At 54.1% G+C, this 22,114-nt stretch overlaps 2 pseudogenes; both read left to right on the forward strand.

The window, feature by feature from the left end:
- Positions 1 to 15,742: 15,742 nt before the first annotated feature.
- On the forward strand, positions 15,743 to 17,230 carry LOC142313173 (E3 ubiquitin/ISG15 ligase TRIM25-like; annotated as a pseudogene).
- A 2,965-nt stretch (positions 17,231 to 20,195) lies between these two features.
- Positions 20,196 to 21,683, forward strand: LOC142313174 (E3 ubiquitin/ISG15 ligase TRIM25-like; annotated as a pseudogene).
- Positions 21,684 to 22,114: the final 431 nt, after the last annotated feature.

Consider the following 22,114-nt stretch of genomic DNA (forward strand, 5'->3'; position numbering starts at 1 on the left):
GAAGACACGATACGAAGGGTCTGGGGGACATCGATGGAGACCTGAGATATTGACTTTGAAGGACACGGGCTCCTTGACTGCGCATTTCCATTAGGGAAGGTCCCCTGGGGTTGGTTTTCTAAAATAATCCTCCTCCCCCTAAGATGGCCGTGGACGTCAGATTACTGATGAGTTCACATGGCCGGCGGATCTGTGACCCCATCATACACGCGCATGCTGGGCGTAACCAACCGCTCCATCCTTACCGCCTGCATCATGACCAGTGCTTATTTTATTTTATTTTTTTTTTCTTCTTTGGGATTAGACTTAGATTTTTTTTTTTTAAAATGAATGTTGTGCGTCTGTGCCATTATTTTAGGGTTCCTCTCCTCTTCACAGGAGGGGATCATCAGAGAGCGCTTGGAAATAAAAGCAATTTTGCAATCGGCTCTATATTAAAATTTGCAATTGGATTTTATATATAACACTTTTGTTTACAGCTCGTCTCCTTGGAGACCGACCACCGCTGCTGCCCAGCTTCAAAAAAACAGTGCTTACCAGCATCTTGTTGGCAGTGTGCATGTAGCAGTGGTCGGTGTCCAAGGCAACGAGCTGTAAACAAAAAAAACAAAATAAAATTTATCAAGTAGTAAAGTGTTTATGTGTGAAATGTTTGGACAAATGGTACAATTCCATAAAAGTCTATAAGTTGTCATTGATCTGTTCTCATATGCGGGCATTGCTGGGTCGTATGGTGCACATTGCCCTGCCGGTACCGTCGGGTCATGTTTCACCTTCTAGGAGGATCAGGCCTCAGGGGTGGCATGGTGGAGGTTCAGGTCTGGACATGCTGCCACCGGTGACCACACGCTCACAATCACTGCCGCCCTGAGATCACATGTGAAAAAAACCCCATAAAAAATTAATTTGTTTATATATATATATATATATATATATATATATATATATATATATATATATATATAATTTATACACATGTACATGCATGCATACATACATACATACATACATACATACATACACACATACACACACACACAAAATATATATATAACAAATTAATGTGTATATATAAATATATATTATTATATAATATATATATTATTATATATTATATATATATATATATAATATATATATAATATATAAATAAAATTATATATATATATATATATATATATACATTTATTTATATAATAATATATATATTATATATTATATATAATAATATATATTTATATATACATTAATTTGTTTTATATATATATATATATATATATATATATATTTTGTGTGTGTGTGTGTATGTATGCATGTACGTGTGTATAAATATATATATATATATATATATATATATATAATTATATATACTGTGTGCGTGCAAACCATATAAACCAGACTGTTACTAAACCCCCTCACACCGCTCCCCTGCCCGAAACATGTAAGGAGGGTACATCAGATCTACAGCGCCCCCTATAGACATTTCTGTGTGTTGTTAGATGTAATCCCCGATAAGTCCTCTCTGAGCTCGTTGTTGCCCATTGCAACCAATCACAGAACAGCTTTTATCTGACCAGAGCTACTTACAAACTGAAAGCTCTGCTGTGATTGGCTGCTGTGGGCAGTAAGGATTTCTTTTAGTCATTGGAGATGAATGAGAAACATCCCAACTTGTACAAAACAGGGGGAAACAGAGTCCTGCTGGGTCCCCTGGGGAAGGCCCGTCCCACTGTGTCCCTGGAAGAGGGGGCTGTCCCGCTGTGTCCCCGGGGGAAGGCCCGTCCCACTGTGTCCCCAAGGGAAGGCCCGTCCCGCTGTGTCCCCCAGCAGAGGGGGCTGTCCCGCTGTGTCCCCGGGGGAAGGCCTGTCCCACTGTGTCCCCGGCAGAGGGGGTTGTCCCGCTGTGTCCCCTGGGGAAGGCCCGTCCCGCTGTGTGCCCGGCAGAGGGGGCCGTCCCGCTGTGTCCCCCGGGGAAAGGCCCGTCCCGCTGTGTCCCCCGGGGAAAGGCCCGTCCCGCTGTGTCCCCCGGGGAAAGGCCCGTCCCGCTGTGTCCCCCGGGGAAAGGCCCGTCCCGCTGTGTCCCCGGGAGTGGGCCTGTCCCGCTGTGTCCCCCAGGGAAAGGCCTGTCCCGCTGTGTCCCCCGGGGAAATGCCCGTCCCGCTGTGTCCCCCGGGGAAAGGCCCGTCCCGCTGTGTCCCCCGGCAGAGGGGGCTGTCCCGCTGTGTCCCCGGGGGAAGGCCTGTCCCACTGTGTCCCCGGCAGAGGGGGTTGTCCCGCTGTGTCCCCTGGGGAAGGCCCGTCCCGCTGTGTCCCCGGCAGAGGGGGCTGTCCCGCTGTGTCTCCTAGGGAAGGCCCGTCCCGCTGTGTCCCCGGCAGAGGGGGCTGTCCCACTGTGTCCCCCGGGGGAAGGCCCATCCCGCTGTGTCCCCCGGGGAAAGGCCCGTCCCGCTGTGTCCCCCGGGGAAAGGCCCGTCCCGCTGTGTCCCCGGGAGTGGGCCTGTCCCGCTGTGTCCCCCAGGGAAAGGCCCGTCCCGCTGTGTCCCCCGGGGAAAGGCCCGTCCTGCTGTGTCCCCCGGCCCCCTGGCCGGGGACACAGCGGGACAGGCCTACTCCCGGGGACACAGCGGGACAGGGGGCTGTCCCGCTGTGTCCCCGGGAGTAGGCCTGTCCCGCTGTGTCCCCGGCCAGGGGGCCGTCCCGCTGTGTCCCCTGGGGAAGGCCCGTCCCGCTGTGTCCCCGGCAGAGGGGGCTGTCCCACTGTGTCCCCGGCAGAGGGGGCTGTCCCGCTGTGTCCCCCGGGGAAAGGCCCGTCCCGCTGTGTCCCCGGGAGTAGGCCTGTCCCGCTGTGTCCCCGGCAGAGGGGGTTGTCCCGCTGTGTCTCCTGGGGAAGGCCGTCCCACTGTGTCCCCTGGGGAAGGCCCGTCCCGCTGTGTCCCCGGCAGAGGGGGCTGTCCCACTGTGTCCCCCAGGGGAAGGCCCATCCCGCTGTGTCCCCGGGGGAAGGCCTGTCCCGCTGTGTCCCCGGCAGAGGGGGCTGTCCCGCTGTGTCTCCTGGGGAAGGCCGTCCTGCTGTGTCCCCTGGGGAAGGCCCGTCCCGCTGTGTCCCCGGCAGAGGGGCCCATCCCGCTGTGTCCCCGGGGAAAGGCCCGTCCCGCTGTGTCCCCGGCAGAGGGGGCTGTCCCGCTGTGTCTCCTGGGGAAGGCCATCCTGCTGTGTCCCCTGGGGAAGGCCCGTCCCGCTGTGTCCCCGGCAGAGGGGCCCATCCTGCTGTGTCCCCGGGGGAAGGCCCATCCCGCTGTGTCCCCGGGGGAAGGCCCGTCCCGCTGTGTCCCCGGCAGAGGGGGCTGTCCCGCTGTGTCTCCTGGGGAAGGCCGTCCCGCTGTGTCCCTTGGGGAAGGCCCGTCCCGCTGTGTCCCCCGGGGAAAGGCCCGTCCCGCTGTGTCCCCCGGGGGAAGGCCCGTCCCGCTGTGTCCCCCGGGAGAAGGCCCGTCCCGCTCTGTCCCCGGGGAGTAGGCCTGTCCCGCTGTGTCCCCGGCCAGGGGGCCGTCCCGCTGTGTCCCCTGGGGAAGGCCCGTCCCGCTGTGTCCCCGGCAGAGGGGGCTGTCCCACTGTGTCCCCGGCAGAGGGGGCTGTCCCGCTGTGTCCCCCGGGGAAAGGCCCGTCCCGCTGTGTCCCCGGGAGTAGGCCTGTCCCGCTGTGTCCCCGGCAGAGGGGGTTGTCCCGCTGTGTCTCCTGGGGAAGGCCGTCCCACTGTGTCCCCTGGGGAAGGCCCGTCCTGCTGTGTCCCCGGCAGAGGGGGCTGTCCCACTGTGTCCTTCAGGGGAAGGCCCATCCCGCTGTGTCCCCGGGGGAAGGCCTGTCCCGCTGTGTCCCCGGCAGAGGGGGCTGTCCCGCTGTGTCTCCTGGGGAAGGCCGTCCTGCTGTGTCCCCTGGGGAAGGCCCGTCCCGCTGTGTCCCCGGCAGAGGGGCCCATCCCGCTGTGTCCCCGGGGGAAGGCCCATCTCGCTATGTCCCCGGGGAAAGGCCCGTCCCGCTGTGTCCCCGGCAGAGGGGGCTGTCCCGCTGTGTCTCCTGGGGAAGGCCGTCCTGCTGTGTCCCCTGGGGAAGGCCCGTCCCGCTGTGTCCCCGGCAGAGGAGCCCATCCCGATGTGTCCCCGGGGGAAGGCCCATCCCGCTGTGTCCCCGGGGGAAGGCCCGTCCCGCTGTGTCCCCGGCAGAAGGGGCTGTCCCGCTGTGTCTCCTGGGGAAGGCCGTCCCGCTGTGTCCCTTGGGGAAGGCCCGTCCCGCTGTGTCCCCGGCAGAGGGGGCTGTCCCGCTGTGTCACCCGGGGGAAGGCCCGTCCCGCTGTGTCCCCCGGGGGAAGGCCCGTCCCGCTGTGTCCCCCGGGGGAAGGCCCGTCCCGCTGTGTCCCCCGGGGGAAGGCCCGTCCCGCTGTGTCCCCTGGGGGAAAGCCCGTCTCGCTGTGTCCCCCGGGGGAAGGCCCATCCCTCTGTGTCCCCCGGGGGAAGGCCCATCCCGCTGTGTCCCCGGGAGTAGGCCTGTCCCTCTGTGTCCCCGGCACAGGGGGCCGTCCCGCTGTGTCCCCCGGGGGAAGGCCCATCCCGCTGTGTCCCCGGGAGTAGGCCCGTCCCGCTGTGTCCCCCGGGGAAAGGCCCGTCCCGCTGTGTCCCCCGGGGAAAGGCCCGTCCCGCTGTGTCCCCCGGGGAAAGGCTGTGTCCCCCGGGGAAAGGCCCGTCCCGCTGTGTCCCCCGGCAGAGGGGGCTGTCCCGCTGTGTCCCCGGGGGAAGGCCCATCCTGCTGTGTCCCCGGGAGTAGGCCCGTCCCGCTGTGTCCCCTGGGGAAAGGCCCGTCCCGCTGTGTCCCCCGGGGAAAGGCCCGTCCCGCTGTGTCCCCCGGGGAAAGGCCCGTCCTGCTGTGTCCCCCGGCAGAGGGGGCTGTCCCGCTGTGTCCCCGGGGGAAGGCCTGTCCCACTGTGTCCCCGGCAGAGGGGGTTATCCCGCTGTGTCCCCCGGGGAAAGGCCCGTCCCGCTGTGTCCCCCGGGGAAAGGCCCGTCCCGCTGTGTCCCCCGGGGAAAGGCCCGTCCCGCTGTGTCCCCCGGGGAAAGGCCCGTCCCGCTGTGTCCCCCGGGGAAAGGCCTGTCCCGCTGTGCTTGGTACGGTTGGGACCTGTAGACTTCTTTTTTTGTTCCTTTAGGCCCTGTGCGCACGCTGCGGATTTACCGCGGATTTTCCGCTGTGGAATTAATGAGCATGTCACTTCTTTTCCGCAAGTACCTGCGGTTTTTGCCATAGATTGATAAAAACCGCGGGGACCAATTTGCGGAAAATCCGTGGTAAATCTGCGGCAAACCGCGCAAAACAGTGGCAAATTGCGGCAAAAACGCTGGTGCGGTTTCACTGCGGTTTTTACCGCGGGTGCGCGATTCTTTCAGAGGGTCCATTTTTTCTAGTGTGCACATGGCCTCAGGTACAAGCCACACGCATAGGTATGGTCATACATGTGGCACACGCGTGGCATCCGTGTTTGCATACGTGTCACACTTCCCGGAGAAAACACGGGTCTGTGAAATAAAAAGATGTTCTATATTCATCTGTATCCAGCGCTGGTTTCTTCGTCTCAACCTCGGCTCATTATATTCATTGATTATTCACTGCACTGAGGACCTGGAAGCAGGAGCATCGCCGGGGACAGCGTCAAAGACAGCATCGCCGGGGACAGCGTCAAGGACAGCACCGCCGGGGACAGCGTCAAGGACAGCACCGCCGGGGACAGCGTCAAGGACAGCACCGCCGGGGACAGCGTCAAGGACAGCACCGCCCGGGACAGTGAGTATGCAGCAAGCAGTGTGTGTGCAGTGACGTCCAGGGGGTCATCAAAGTTCTCAGTGAACTCTGATGACTTTCTGATGACACCCCTGCGACAGCGCGTGTCACAATGGTGACATCACGAGTTCATCAGAGTTCATTGTGAACTTTGATGACCTCCTGGACGTCACTGCACACACACTGTGCTGGATACTCACCTCAAAAGCTATATTTTTTTGATTTTATTGTTTTCAGGATCCACAAAGAAGCCGGTAAAATAAGCACCGGATCCGCGGAGCTCAGCAGCGTCTTTAGATGCAGTTTTTATGACATCACATCCACTACACTTAGAAATTTTACAATTTAAAATAAATTAAAAAAAATGCAGCATTTATGCTCCATGTGAACACGGCTGAAATGTCCAAGCAAAGTGGATGTGGGTTTATACATTTTTTTTTTTAGGTGTTCGACAATTAGTAATGTTCACCGGCAATCTGATTTTCCAGTACGATTGTAGATGTCGCGGGCGGCGGGGCGCTGCTCGACTTAACGCTGACACTCGGGTCCGGCACTGCTGCTGCTGCTCGGTGGCTCGAGCGGTGGGCCGGATCCGGGGACTCGAGCGGCGCTCCTCGCCCGTGAGTGAAAGGGGCGGTTTGGTTTGGGGGTTTGGTCCGTGACGCCACCCACGGGTTGTGGTGAGGTTGGGCACCACCGCTGCTGGTGACGGGGAACCCGGGAGTGATGGTAGGGAGCAGCTGGGATGTTGTTTCCCCCTCCGTGGGTAGGGGTTGGTGGTCCCGGGGCCCGGTGAGAAGACAGGGAGGCAGGGTTGGCAAGGTTCAGGGTCGCAGGGACAGCGCAGCGCGGTGCCGGATGGCACTGGTGTACTCACTCAGCAACAGATGCACGCAAAGTCTCTGGTAAACCAAACGGCTGGATGGACGGGTCCCGCAGCCGGCTGCTGTGGTTTCTCCCGGACGGTTAGTGGTGGCTGCCTTTCCCTGCACCTTTGTGTATATTCGGTCCCGATGGATTCCCACTGGTAACCCGCTCCCCAGCGTGTATATGTGCCGGAGGAGCCCTTTTGCCCGCAGGCTCTGGCCCTTGGAACTCTAGCTGTGGCGGTAGCTGTATTTCCTTCTACTGGTCGGACGATTGCCTTCAATCGGGTCTTGGCTGTTAGGAAACCCCTGGGGTTCCGGTCACTGACGGATTTGACCTCTAATGGTGGCTCCAAGCCTGGTCGGGGTCCGTAGGCCCTGCCTGTGTGTGCTGGCTTCACTTCGCTCCCCGGTTCGGTACCGGCGGGCCACCGCCCGTCCTCGGTCCTACGGTTCCGCGTTGATCTGCCTCTCCTGCAGACGGCCACCACCGTCTGCCAACCTTGCTCTAAGTGCCCGGGCCACACACCCGGACACGGTCAGTTTGCTCCTTACTCCTTCACTTCCCTAACTGAACTCCTTCCTTTTCCCGCCTCCAGGCCTGTGAACTCCTCAGTGGGCGGGGCCAACCGCCTGGCTCCGCCCCACCTGGTGTGGACATCAGCCCCTGGAGGGAGGCAACTAGGATTTTGTGTCTGGCTGATGTGCCTGTCTCAGGGTGGGGGTGCGGGTGTTGTAGTACCTGTGACGACCTGGCTTGTCCATGTGACGGGGTATGCAACAGAGCAGTGAGGGACGCCAGGCCAAGGAACAATCCAAAGGGCTTTATTGGAACCACAAAGAATAAGCAGCAAACATAAATATAAATCCTTCAAATCTGCAAGGAGTCCACAACAGAAAAACAAAAGATCCAGGGGCACCGCCTGGTATTCCGATGCCAGGGGAATTAGGGCAATGGTCCTTATATGAGTTCCTTGAGTCCAACAGGTGAACAACAAAACGCAATCCCACGTGGCCGCGGATCTCCAGTCTGTAACAGTCCACACACACAGACCCCAGGATCCAGCCTCAGCTATGGATCCTAGTCCTTCTCCAGCCGAGCTCCAACTAACTGAACTAACATGTTCTTCTCTCCTGGGATCAGCCCCTTAGTTGGGCACACCTCCCCCTGGCCATTTGATGCATGAATGGACTTTAGACTGCTGGCTCTGTTCTGTTTACCAAGTTGTAGATTGGAGAAGTCCCATGCTGAGAAGAACAATAGATATGCAACCCCCACCAAATCAATGACAATAGCTATTGCTGAAGCCTGAGTGCAATATGATACAGGCTGGGGGAAGGTATAGTCACTTACATCCCAAGACATAGTATTACAGCAAATACAGTGAGAAGGTAAAATACATCACATGGCATCTTATACAAAAATATGGAATGGAGAAAACTACATACATCATGACAATTCCTTCCCCTCCCAACTTGTGTACGTACTAGGGACCTCTACAGGTCACTGGTTAAGTACACACAGGCAGAGCGTTACTTACATGTGTCTTCATGCAGCCACGAATTGGCATCGTAGCTCTCCCACATCATTGCCCAGGAGAACAGCTGCAGGCAGACCACCCATCACCCCAACCACACATCGCCTGACTCCAAAACCAAAGTTCAGATCCACAGTGGCTGTGGGAATAGTCCTCCATTGTCCACCCGCCAGTTCAATGACAATCCCAGGTCCTCTATGGATTGCCTCAGGCCGAACCACTCGGGGATCAGCCAGTGTGAGGAAAGCACCCGAGTCACAAAATCCAACAAGTCTCTGTCCATCCAGCACAACCTCCTGCAAGTGCTTACCTCGATGAGCAGAAGTCGTCATAACTGCGGGTCGCACCCCGTAAACTCCTGGTGGTGCAACATGGGGGGCTGAGTCACTAGGCCAGTCCTCACATAACGGTGCCACATCTTCCTCCATGGCACTGGGCTGTAAATAATTAACAATCCGATTGGGTGCAGGATCAGTCCTCATTTGAACAGCTGGGCAGGAGACTTGCCGATGCCCTGGCTGTCCACATTGATAGCATCTGAGCTGGGTCTCCCTCCATCCAAGGCGTCCTCTTGGGTAAGGGGTAGGGGAACTTGGAGGCCGGCTCCCACCTTAAGGTGCTGTAGGGGTTTGAGGATGATTCCTCCATGGCCTGGCTGGGCATGAGGCCTGCAAATGCCCGGGATGCCTACAAACATAACACCTGCGCTCTGTTACTTCCTCTCCCCGGCGTATTCCAGAAAGTGCAGTAGAAGCAACTGGAGGCACATTAACACGGGTATCAACATGTGGTGGCTTAGAGGAACGGGGAACAATGGGGACAGAATAACTGGGGGCATCCGGTGTTGTGGAGCTGTTAGGCGTCTCTCCATCCTCCAACAGAACCCTCCACTGAGGCTTGATGGTGAGAGCCTCATCAGCGAGAGCAGCAGCTTCCTCCACTGTCGCTGGTTTTCTCTCACGCACCCATTCCCGGATCTCAGCGGGGCACTGGGCAAAGAATTGTTCTTTTAGGATGACCTGCAGGAAGGTCTCCCAAGATAAGGCCTCCTCTGCCTCCAGCCAGCGATTACATATTTGTTTGAGTCTATGAGCATATATCTTAAAAGACACTTCCCCATCACAGGCTAAAGCACGGAACTGAGTCCTGTAAGTGTCTGGGGTCACAGCATAATGTTCTAGAATAGTCTGTTTAATATCCGCATACTCACAGTTCCACCGAGGGTCCATAGCTCTATAGGCTTCAGCAGCTCCCCCCTCTAGGAGCCCAACCAGATGCCGGACACGCTCCCTGTCCGGGACTTCCATTAATCGACACTGATGCTCAAAGTCCTGGAAGAAGCCCTCAATGTCGCCTGCAGCCTCATTAAACGGCTTAAAGTCTTTGCGGGACACCCTGGGAAGTTCCCTCATGATGGGTGCTGGGGTTACAGTCTGTCTGGAACCTCTCGCGGCTTCCACAGCGAGCTCCTTATCCAGCAGTGCCATCTCCTCCATCCTGCGCTCCTTCTCTTTAGCTCCACGCATGGCCTCCCTCTTATCTTCTATGGTGGCCTCATCTCCAAGCAGTGCCATCTCCTCCTTGTACCACACAACCCATTGACTTTTTTGGGTATTCACCTCCGGCTGCCGTCTTTCTTCCGTTTGCTGTGAGGATCCTTCCTCCACGTCATTTTGCGAACAGACTCCTTCTAGCGCCTCAATCAGCTGCTCCTTGGAGAGTCCTTTGAAACAAACTCCTACTTCACGGGCCTTTGATTGCAGGCTCCCCAAAGTCCAGGTCTTGTACTCTGCAGTGCTGGTTCCTGATGTTGAGCCATTGTCCTCCATTCCTTCTGCTCTGATCCCAGCGCTGCCAACCAGTTTGTGACGGGGTATGCAACAGAGCAGTGAGGGACGCCAGGCCAAGGAACAATCCAAAGGGCTTTATTGGAACCACAAAGAATAAGCAGCAAACATAAATATAAATCCTTCAAATCTGCAAGGAGTCCACAACAGAAAAACAAAAGATCCAGGGGCACCGCCTGGTATTCCGATGCCAGGGGAATTAGGGCAATGGTCCTTATATGAGTTCCTTGAGTCCAACAGGTGAACAACAAAACGCAATCCCACGTGGCCGCGGATCTCCAGTCTGTAACAGTCCACACACACAGACCCCAGGATCCAGCCTCAGCTATGGATCCTAGTCCTTCTCCAGCCGAGCTCCAACTAACTGAACTAACATGTTCTTCTCTCCTGGGATCAGCCCCTTAGTTGGGCACACCTCCCCCTGGCCATTTGATGCATGAATGGACTTTAGACTGCTGGCTCTGTTCTGTTTACCAAGTTGTAGATTGGAGAAGTCCCATGCTGAGAAGAACAATAGATATGCAACCCCCACCAAATCAATGACAATAGCTATTGCTGAAGCCTGAGTGCAATATGATACAGGCTGGGGGAAGGTATAGTCACTTACATCCCAAGACATAGTATTACAGCAAATACAGTGAGAAGGTAAAATACATCACATGGCATCTTATACAAAAATATGGAATGGAGAAAACTACATACATCATGACAGTCCAGGGCGCCACATTCCCCCTTGGTTAAATGCAGACCGTCCGCGGGCTGCCCGTCCATCACCGATTTTATTTTTCTTTTTAACTGTAAAGATATAAAAACAACAACAGTATGCATTTTAAATCTTCCCACACGGGACGCATGTCACTTGAACGTTGCAAAACACATATATTACATTTTTATTAACATAAACGGACGGACGGCTTCCGCTCTCCCACCCAAGTAACCTGGCCCTGATGCTGCCCCTAAGAAAATGGGCAGCACCCCTTGACCCCAGTCCAGATCCAGGCTGCCCGAGCGGGAACGGGTACGGTGTCTCGCACCCGACTGTCATCTCAGGGGACCCCACATCCATGGGGGACCCCCTGACCCCCGGAGGATCGCCACCGGTTACGGTAGTGGCAGGCCTGGGCCATCCCTTTCCTCCAGGCCCATCCTCCAAATCTGCCTCTCCGGAGGCGGCAACGGAAACATACCCCCAACTTATTTACAATCTCACCAGTTCGTGGGTGCCCTGCAAGTTCTCAGGCATGTCCATGAAGAGTTCCTCATGCAACGGTAGCAAAGGGTCCCTACGGGGACAACTTTCCGGCAACGGCCGGTCAATCACTGTGTCAATCAGGTAAAACTTCGGTTGATTTCTCTTATCATTCATCTTATAACGGTACTGGTGGTCCCAACGGGGACAACGGTGCAACGGAGGGACCACTGCCTTATTTCAGATCCACATCACAGGCCGGAGGAGGGGACTGGGCCGGTGCTTGGGCCTCCTGGCCTCCTCTCACCTTGGCATCCAGGGCAAACCAGCTCCTCTCCCCACAGTGCCACATGTATCTTACCAGATCGCCGGGGAGCAGGTTACGGCCTGGGGGGCCCTCTGGTAGATGGGTATTAACATCCCGGGGGGCCACAAACACCTCGGCCTCCAGGCCCGGCTCGAAAATAAATCCATACCCCCGGCGTGGGTCAAATCTTCTTACTTGCCCCTCGTGGATCGGGCCCCGTACCCGAAAGGTGGCTCTGCGGAGGTTCTCCTTTTCTTGTATGGTGCAGGCTATCAACTCAGCCTTCCGCCTCTCTCTCTCCGCAATTTCTCGACCCAGCGGGGTCGGTTCCCTGTCCCAGTAAGGGGCAGCTGCTTGCCCCTGCGCGCGGGTCGGGCCCCGCGGGACTTCCACTACACTGCCCACTACTGGCGCCCTCGGTGGAAGATCCCGCGGTGACATGGCCTGGGACGCTGCCTCGCAGCAACGACCCGGCGCAGCCTCAGCCGAGGCGTGGGGGATGGGTTCAGGGGTCCTCTCCCGCTTGACCTCCGCCTCCTCCTGCACGGGACGGATCACCGGAGCCGGACGAGACTGGGCACGGTCACTTCCGGTGCCACCGGTAAGTCTTTGCGGACGGACGATGCCTTCGGGGCTTCCAGGGAAGCGGCTCGGGGAGTCTGCGGGCTTCAGCTGCAGGCTGGTCTGCTTGGGCGGACGGGCAGGGTTCCGCTACCGGTTGTGCGGGTAGCGGGCCTAGTGGCGGGGCGGTAGCAACCAACACGGGTAGTGGGGGAGGCAGCAGGATGAGCGGGCGCAGACCGGGCCCCTCAGCCGCAGCGACCAATTCCATAGGGACACAGGGGCGTGGGTCGCTTACCCGCTCCTCCAAGTCTTCCTCCACCTCGCGTCTCCGTATGGCCGCAACCACATCCGCCATGTCGACCCCCCACTCCTCCAGGAGGAGCTGCACTTGTACCTGCAGACGGCTGCTCAGTTGAACGGTTCGGACCTCCACCCACGCCGCGGTGCCGGGGGCGGGCTCGGGGACTGCGGGGCTACCAGATGGACGGTGCATGCTGGCAGCGGTATCTTCCAGGAACCAGATGGCGGCAGAGTCCTGGCGTCCCTGCTTTTATGGCCTCGGTTTACATGCGACCGGACGCCATCCTTCCCCCCTTGGTCTTTTCTTAGCACCTCCTCTTCAGGGGCGGGGATTCGACTTTCGCGCCTCCACTGCTCGGGAAGACGCTCGAGCGGGAAAATTTTCGCTCCCAAGATGGCGGAATCTGGAATTTTTCAGCCGGACGCCGCCGGCGGGGAACACAAGGCGCACTTCTACCAGCCGGTAGAACAGTAAGATCCTGTTCGTGACGCCAAGTTGTCGCGGGCGGCAGGGCGCTGCTCGACTTAACGCTGACGCTCGGGTCCGGCGCTGCTGCTGCTTGGTGGCTCGAGCGGTGGGCCGGATCCGGGGACTTGAGCGTTGCTCCTCACCCGTGAGTTAAAGGGGTGGTTTGGTTTGGGGATTTAGTCCGTGACGCCACCCACGGGTTGTGGTCAGGTTGGGCACCACCGCTGCTGTTGACGGGGATCCCGGGAGCGATGGCGGGGAGCAGCTGGGATGTTGTTTTCCTGCTCCGTGGGTAGGGGTTGGTGGTCCCAGGGCCCGGTGAGGTGACGGGGAGGCAGGGTTGGATGGGTGCAGGGTCGCTTGGACTGCGCAACGCGGTGCCAGACGTCACGGTAGTACTCACTCAGCCACAAAGGTACGCAAAGTCTCTGGTAATCCAAACGGCTGGATGGACGGGTCCCGCAGCCGGCTGCTGTGGCTTCTCCTGGACGGTTAGTGGTGGCTGCCTTTCCCTGCACCTTTGTGTATGTTCGGTCCCGATGGATTCCCACCGGTAACCCGCTCCCCAGCGTGTATATGTGCCGGAGGAGCCCTTTTGCCCGCAGGCTCTGGCCCTTGTGGCGGTAGCTGTATTTCCTTCTACTGGTCGGACGGTTGCCTTCAGTCGGGTCTTGGCTGTTAGGAAACCCCTGGGGTTCCGGTCACTGACGGATTTGACCTCTAATGGCGGCTCCAAGCCTGGTCGGGGTCCGTAGGCCCTGCCTGTGTGTGCTGGCTTCACTTCGCTCCCCGGTTCGGTACCGGCGGGCCACCGCCCGTCCCCGGTCATACCGTTCCGCGTTGATCTGCCTCTCCTGCAGACGGCCACCACCGTCTGCCAACCTTGCTCTAAGTGCCCGGGCCACACACCCGGACACGGTCAGTTTGCTCCTCACTCCTTCACTTCCCTAACTGAACTCCTTCCTTTTCCCGCCTCCAGGCCTGTGAACTCCTCAGTGGGCGGGGCCAACCGTCTGGCTCCGCCCCACCTGGTGTGGACATCAGCCCCTGGAGGGAGGCAACAAGGATTTTGTGTCTGGCTGATGTGCCTGTCTCAGGGTGGGGGTGCAGGTGTTGTAGTACCTGTGACGACCTGGCTAGTCCAGGGCGCCACACAGACATAAATAAGGGTTTTTATTTTCTTAATTTAAATAGTGATTTTTTTTTTTCTTGACAGTACAGCCTGCAGATCTTATTTGTTGCTGCTGCCTTCGATGCTACTGTGGCGCCCTGGACAAGCCAGGACGTCACAGGTACTGCAACAACACACCCCACACCCCGGCTAGGCACATCGAAGTCAGACAAAAATCCTTGTTGCCTCCCTCCAGGGGCTGATGTCCACACCAGGGGGTGGAGCCAGGCGGTTGGCCCCACCCACCGAGGAGTTCACAGTCCTGGAGGCTGGAAAAGAAAGGGAGAGTAGAGAGGAGTTGAGTTTGGAAAGTTGAGGAGTGAAGTGGTAGTGGAGCAGACTGACCGTGTCCGGGTGCGTGGCCCGGGCACATACAGCAAGGTTTGCAGACGGTGGTGACCGTCTGCAGGAGGGGCTGATTGACGTGAACCGTAAGGATCGGGGACGGGCGGTGGCCTGCCGGTACCAGATCGGGGAGCGAAGAGAAGCCAGCACCATTCGGCAGGGCCTACGGACCCCGACCAGGCTTGGAGTCGCCGTAAAACCGGTCAAATCCGTTAGCGAAGGGAACCTCCGGGGTTTCCCAGCAGTCAAGACCCGATTGAAGGCAACCACTCAAACCGTGAAGGAAAATACAGTCACCGCCAAGGCTACAGTTCCCAGGGCCAGAGCCTGCGGGCAAAAGGGGCTGCCTCAGCATCCATCCAAGCTGGGGAGCGGGTTACCGGTGGGAAGCCACCAGAACCGAGAACATAACACAGGTGCAGGGAAAGGCAGTCACCGCCAACCTACCGGGAGAAGAACCACCGCAGCCGTCTGTGGGACCCGTCCATCAAGCCGTTTGTTTTACCGGAGACTTTGCATTCATCATTGGCTGAGTGAGTACCACCGTGCCGTGCGGCACCGCGCTGCCCCTGCGACCCTGCACCTCACCAGGTCCCGTAACCCACCTGCCATTCCTCCCTCACCGGGCCCCGGGACAACCAACCCGCCCCTACCCACGGAGGGGAAAAACAACATCCAAACTGCTCCCTGTCATCGCTCCCGGGATCCCCGTCCAGAGCAGCGGTGGTGTCACAACCTCACCACAACCGTGGGTGGCGTCACGGACAATAAATCCCCAAAACCATTCCCCTTTTCACTCATGGGAGAGGAGCGCCGCTCGAGTCCCCGGATCCAGCCCACCGCTCGAGCCACCGAGCAGCAAGAGAAGCAGCAACAGCGCCGGACCCGAGCGTGGTGAGCACAACGTCCCCTCCCCGCCCGCGACACTACAGGTTGTGAGTTTGATTTTAGTGGGAGGCTGCAAGAAAAGAGAAGAATGAGCTAATGAAAAAAAATGTAGATATGTAAAGAGCAGAAAGATGGCGGCCCATACCCCCGGAGGAGGAGGATCTGATGAGCAATGATCTTGTTTATGGGCTCCGTGAGGAGAAGACTCTGGATTTAGTCATCTTGGAGGATCTACTCTGGAGAAAAGCACCAACATCTCCATTGCTGACAGTTTGTTACAGTGTGTCAGTGCAGGTAACATGTATCCGCCTGAGGTCCAGGTTGTTTAGACCCCAGAGGATTGTCCTCAGCCTTGATAAGAAGCAGGTGAGGAGGGTCCAGCCCTACAAGGATCTTCATGTGGTGGCCTGACTCAGATTGAGTTGCTCTTTGACCATGGCCAGCCTGAGAGAGGAGCTGCTGTGTCCCATCTGTCTGGAGGTCTTTACGAACCCTGTGACCTTGACGTGTGGACACAACTTCTGCTGGAACTGCATCGCGAATGCGCTGAATACGCGGCTGACCAGATTCTATACGTGTCCTCAATGTAGGAAACGATTCCGATCACGGCCGGTCCTAACCAAGAACACAACCCTGGACAACATCGCCAGGCAGTTCACCCGCCCACGCCCGGCGTCTGTCTGCTGCACCTTCTGTGACCCTCCGGTCGCAGCTGTAAAGACGTGTCTGGAGTGCGAGACCTCCATGTGCAATCGGCACCTCCAAAACCACAACCGGACGGTGGAGCATCACTTGATGGACTGTGCTGTTTCTCTGCCGAGTAAAAAATGCCCCGTCCATAATAGAATCCGGGGCTATTACTGCGCAATGGATGCTACATGTATCTGTCTGCTCTGCCGCTCGTCTGAAAAATACCGGAGGCTACCGATAGAGCTGCTAGATGTGGCCCGATGCAAGAAGAGAAAAACACTGCAAAAACTTAGAAACATATTGAAAGTAAGGAAAGAAGAGACCAAAAGACGAATCAAGAACCTGAAGAAGAACATTGAGAAGGTCCAGAAACAAGCTGGAGACCAAGCAGAGACTCTGACCGGCGAGGTTTTGGTGACGAGAGCGCAGCAGATATCCCGTGTCACTGACCAGATCATGGAGCTGGAGAAGGAAAAGCAGCAGCTGGAATGGAAGACGTTTTGTGTTGTGGAAGTGTCTAAAGAAGTCGACCCCATCCACTTTGTGGAAGATGTGGCCATGTATTGTGATGACTTTGGATCATTGGATGAACTGTCGAATATAGGGCCTCTGTACAGTTATTTATTTGATATGGCATCCAGGGTCAAAAAGTGGTGGTTCCCCACCCAGAATCCTGCAGATGTGTGGCTCGATGCGAACACGGCCTCCAACAACCTACTGGTCTCCAATAGCCAGAAGACCGTCACCTACTCCGATATGCTCCAGCCTCACCCCGAAACATCAGAGAGGTTTGAGCAGAACCAGGTGATGAGTATTAATATGTTCTCCTCGGGGCGACACTACTGGGACGTGGCGTGCAGCCAGACGGGAGACTGGATGATTGGGGTGTGTTACCCCAGCATGGACAAGAAGGGTAAAAAGTCCTTCTTGGGCTGTAACAGCCGATCCTGGTGTCTGAGGAGGCGTGATAATGAGTTCTGGGTCCAACACGACACTCGGTGTCTCACTGTGCCTCCCCTGACCTCCTTCAATTACATCAGGGTCTCTCTGAACTGCAAGGTTGGACAGTTGACCTTCCATAGTCTGGGCTCCTCCATCACACACCTGTATACCTACAATGTGGTCTTCACCGAGGCTTTACACGCCGCATTCACCATATTCAGCGGGTGGCTCCAGATCCGGAATTGAGAAGACGCGATACGAAGGGTCTGGGTGACATCGATGGAGACCTGAGATATTGACTTTGAAGGACACGGGCTCCTTGACTGCGCATTTCCATTAGGGAAGGTCCCCTGGGGTTGGTTTTCTAAAATAATCCCCCTCTCCCTAAGATGGCCGTGGACTTCAGATCACTGATTGGTTCATCTCTCTGTCCCCATCATACAACACGCGCATGTTACGTCCTCAGCTGTAAGGGTTGTTTTTTGTTTCTTTGGGGTTTGTTTTTTTTTTTTTTTTTAATTTTATTGGTGTGGTTTTTTTTTTTTTGGTTTTTTTTGGAATTAGAATTTAGAATTTTATTTTCTTTTATTGTGGGTTTGTAAATTATTGGTAAAATGAGTGCTGTGCGTCTACGTGCCATTATTTAAGGGTTACTCTCATCTTCTTAAACGGGAATTGTAAAAGTAATTTGCCCCATATAAAAATTTGCAGTTGTATTTTATATATAACACTTTTTTGTTTACAGCTCATCGCCTTGGAGACCGACCACCGCTGCAGCCCAGCTTCAAGATGGCGCTTACAGGCTCCATAGAAAAGATCTTGTGGACGCTGCGCATGCTCTGCATTGTAATAGCGGTGGTCGGTGTCCAAGGAAACGAGCTGTAAACAAAAAACTATTTTTTTATTTATTTTTTTTTAATTTTTTTTTTTTTTTTTTTTTTTTACACTTTATTTTCATTTATTGTAATTGTGCCAAAAGTGAAGGGAAAACAGCAGTTTGTTTGGATAAATGGTACAATTTAATAAAAGTCTATAAGTTGTCATTGATCCGTTCTGATCTGCGGGCCGTGCCGGGTCGTACGGTGCACATTGCTGGGGGCAGGTACCGTCGGGTCATGTTTCGCCTCCTAGGAGGATCAGTCATCAGGGGCGCGGCGCGGAGGAGGTTCAGGTCTGGCTATGGTGAGACTGGTGACCACACACTCACAAAATATATGTTGATGGTTTTATTCATGCCATTTTGGTATCAAAAAGGCTATAAAAGCCCTCAAAACTCAGTGTGTGATCAATATATAACCAGACTGGTAATAAAAGCCCTCACACCGCTCCCCTGCCCGAAAAATAAAGGAAAAAATGTGCGACGAAAGGAATATCAGATCTACAGCGCCCCCTATCGAGATTTGTGTATTTGTTGTTAGATGTAATTCCCCATAGTTCCTCTCTGAGCTCGTTGTTGCCCGTAGCAACCAATCACAGCACAGCTTTTATCTGACCAGAGCTGTTTACAAAATGAAAGCTCTGCTGTGATTGGCTGCCGTGGGCAGTAAGGATTTCTTTTAGTCAGTGGAGATGAATGAGAAACATCCCAACTTGTACAAAACAGAAAGGGGGGAACAGAGTCCTACCGGGTCCCCGGGGGGTGGGCTGTCCCGCTGTGTTCCTGGGACGGGCGTCCTGCTGTGTCACCGGGGGGAGTGGGGTGCGTCGTCCTGCTGTGTTCCCAAGGGGGATGATGCCGTCCCATTATGTCCCCAGGAGGGTTGGGGGCGTCCCGCTGCGTCCCTGTGGGGTGGGTACCTGCTGTGTCCGGTATGGTTGGGACCTATACATTTCTTTTATGGCTCCTTCTTTTTATTCCTAGCGGTAGCACCATCCATTCTCATTTTCCATAGGCTTCACTGTGAGTGCTGGTTTTTTTTTTTTTGTTTTATGTATATTACACAGCATAACAAGTGGGACAAACTGATTCAGCTTTTTTTTTTTTTTAATTAGTAGTTTTTTTTTATTATTTGTTTTTTCGGGATCCACATAGACGCCTATAAAAGAAGCGCCAAACCCGCGGAGCTCAGCAGCGTCTTTAGATGCCGTTTTTATGACATCACATCCATTTTGCTTAAAAATTCTGCAATTAAAAATGAAAAAAATAAAAAAAAAAACCAGAAAAAAAAATGCAGCATTCATACTCCATGTGAACACAGCTGAAATGTCCAACCAAAGTGGATGTGGTTTTGTGAAATCTCCACCCGCTGCAGAATTCTCCAGTTTTTGCGCAATTTATCACTATCCTGAAAAATAAAAAAAAAGCATGGAAATAAACAAAGGGTTTTTTTTTATTTTTTTCAGTGCATAAAACAAACTTAAAGGCAATAAAAACATGAAATAAGAGGGAAAAAAAACCACCTAAAACCCCCCAAAAAGGATCCTCAGTATAGAATGAGAACCAGAGAACGTGTCCACAATGAGCGACCAAGGAAAAGTCTGGGAATAAGACAGAGATCTTCATTAATTAATAAAACTAAAATATATATATATATATATATATATATATATAAAAAATTTTTTATAAAATATATATATATATATATATATATATATATATATATATATATATATATATATATATATATAAAATATTTTATATATATATAAAAATATATATATTTATTTAATTTTTTTTTAAAGGTGTTCACCAGGCAATATGATTTTCCAGTACGTTTGCAAACATATATAGGGTTTTTTCTTTTCTTAATTTAAATAGTGATTTTTATTTTTTTTTCTTGACGGTGCGGCCTGCAGATCTTATTTTTTGCTGCTGCCTTCAATGCTACAGGTTGTGGGTTTAATTTTAGTTTGAGACTGCAAAAAAAGAGAAGAATGAGCTAATGAAATAAATGTAGGTATGTAAAGAGCAGAAAGATGGCGGCCCATACCCCGGAGGAGGAGGATCTGATGAGCAATGAGCCAAGTAACCCTCACAGGAGGCATAGGACCAGCTCTAGTTTATGGGGTCAGTCACCGGCTTTAGCCATCAAACCTCAGTTTGGACTGCTGGCAGCTCTGGAGAAAAGCACCACCATCTCCATTGCTGACAGTTTGTTACAGTGTGTCAGTGTAGGTAACATGTATCCTCCTGAGGTCCAGGTTGTTTAGATACCAGAGGATTGTCCTCAGCCTTGATATGAAGCAGGTGAGGAGGGTCCAGCCCTACAAGGATCTTCATGTGGTGGCCTGACTCAGATTGAGTTGCTCTTTGACCATGGCCAGTGTGAGAGAGGAGCTGCTGTGCCCCATCTGTCTGGAGGTCTTTACAAACCCTGTGACCCTGACGTGTGGACACAACTTCTGCTGGAACTGCATCGCGAATGTGCTGAACACGCGGCTGACCAGATTCTATACGTGTCCTCAATGTAGGAAACGATTCCGATCACGGCCTGTCCTAACCAAGAACACAACCCTGGACAACATCGCCAGGCAGTTCACCTGCCCGAACCCGGCCTCCGTCTGCTGCACCTATTGTGACCCTCCGGTCACGGCCGTAAAGACGTGTCTGCAGTGCGAGACCTCATTGTGCAACCGGCACCTCCAAAACCACAACCAGACGGTGGTGCATCACTTGATGGACTGTGCTGTTTCTCTACCGAGTAAAAAATGCCCCATCCATAATCGAATCCGTGGCTATTACTACACAATGGATGCTACATGTATCTGTTTGGTCTGCCGCTACTCTGAAAAATACCGGAGGCTACCGATACAGCCACTAGATGTGGCCGAGTACAAGAAGAGAAAAACACTGCAAAAACTTAGAGGCATATTGAAAATTAAGGCAGATGAGACCATAAGACGAATCATGAACCTGAAGAAGAACATTGAGAAGGTCCAGAGACAAGCTGGAGACCAAGCAGAGACTCTGACCGGCGAGGCCTTGGTGACGAGAGCGCAGCAGATATCCCGTGTCACTGACCAGATCATGGAGCTGGAGAAGGAAAAGCAGCAGCTGGAATGGAAGACGTTTTGGGTTTCGGAAGTGTACAAAGAAGTTGACCCCATCCAATTCCTGGAAGACGTGGCCATTGATGATGATGACTTTGGACTATTGGATGCACTGTCGAATATAGGGCCTCTGGCGTGCCATCTATTCGATGCGACAGCCAGAGTCAAAAAGTGGTGGATCCCCACCCAGAATCCTGCAGACATATGGCTCGATGTGACCACTGCCTCCAACAACCTACTGGTCTCCGATAGCCGGAAGACCATCACCTACTCCGATATGCTCCAGCCTCATCCCGAAACATCAGCGAGGTTTGAGCAGAACCAGGTGATGAGTATTAATATGTTCTCCTCGGGGCGACACTACTGGGACGTGGCGTGCAGCCAGACGGGAGACTGGATGATTGGGGTGTGTTACCCCAGCATGGACAAGAAGGGTAAAAAGTCCTTCTTGGGCTGTAACAGCCGATCCTGGTGTCTGAGGAGGCGTGATAATGAGTTCTGGGTCCAACACGACACTCGGTGTCTCACTGTGCCTCCCCTGACCTCCTTCAATTACATCAGGGTCTCTCTGAACTGCAAGGTTGGACAGTTGACCTTCCATAGTCTGGGCTCCTCCATCACACACCTGTATACCTACAATGTGGTCTTCACCGAGGCTTTACACGCCGCATTCACCATATTCAGCGGGTGGCTCCAGATCCGGAATTGAGAAGACGCGATACGAAGGGCCTGGGTGACATCGATGGAGACCTGAGATATTGACTTTGAAGGACACGGGCTCCTTGACTGCACATTTCCATTAGGGAAGGTCCCCTGGGGTTGGTTTTCTAAAATAACCCCCCTTCCTCAAGGCGGCGGTGGACATCAATTACTGATGGGTACCTTTTTTTTTTATTGGTGTGAATTTTTTTAAACTTTTTTTTTTTTTTTTATCATGGTGGTTTTGTAAGGTAACACTAACATGAATGCTGTGCGTCTGGGCCATTATTTTAGGGTTCCTCTCGTCTTCACAGGAGGGGATCATCAGGGAGCGCTTGGAAATAAAAGCAATTGGCTCCATAATAAAATGTACAGTTGGATTTTATATATAACACTTTTGTTTACAGCTCGTCTCCTTGGAGACCGACCACCGCTGCTGCCCATCTTCAAAAACGGTGCTTACTGGCATCTTGTCGGCACTGCGCA

This window comes from Anomaloglossus baeobatrachus, chromosome 5 (genome assembly GCF_048569485.1).
Source record: "Anomaloglossus baeobatrachus isolate aAnoBae1 chromosome 5, aAnoBae1.hap1, whole genome shotgun sequence".
NCBI lineage: Eukaryota > Metazoa > Chordata > Amphibia > Anura > Aromobatidae > Anomaloglossus > Anomaloglossus baeobatrachus.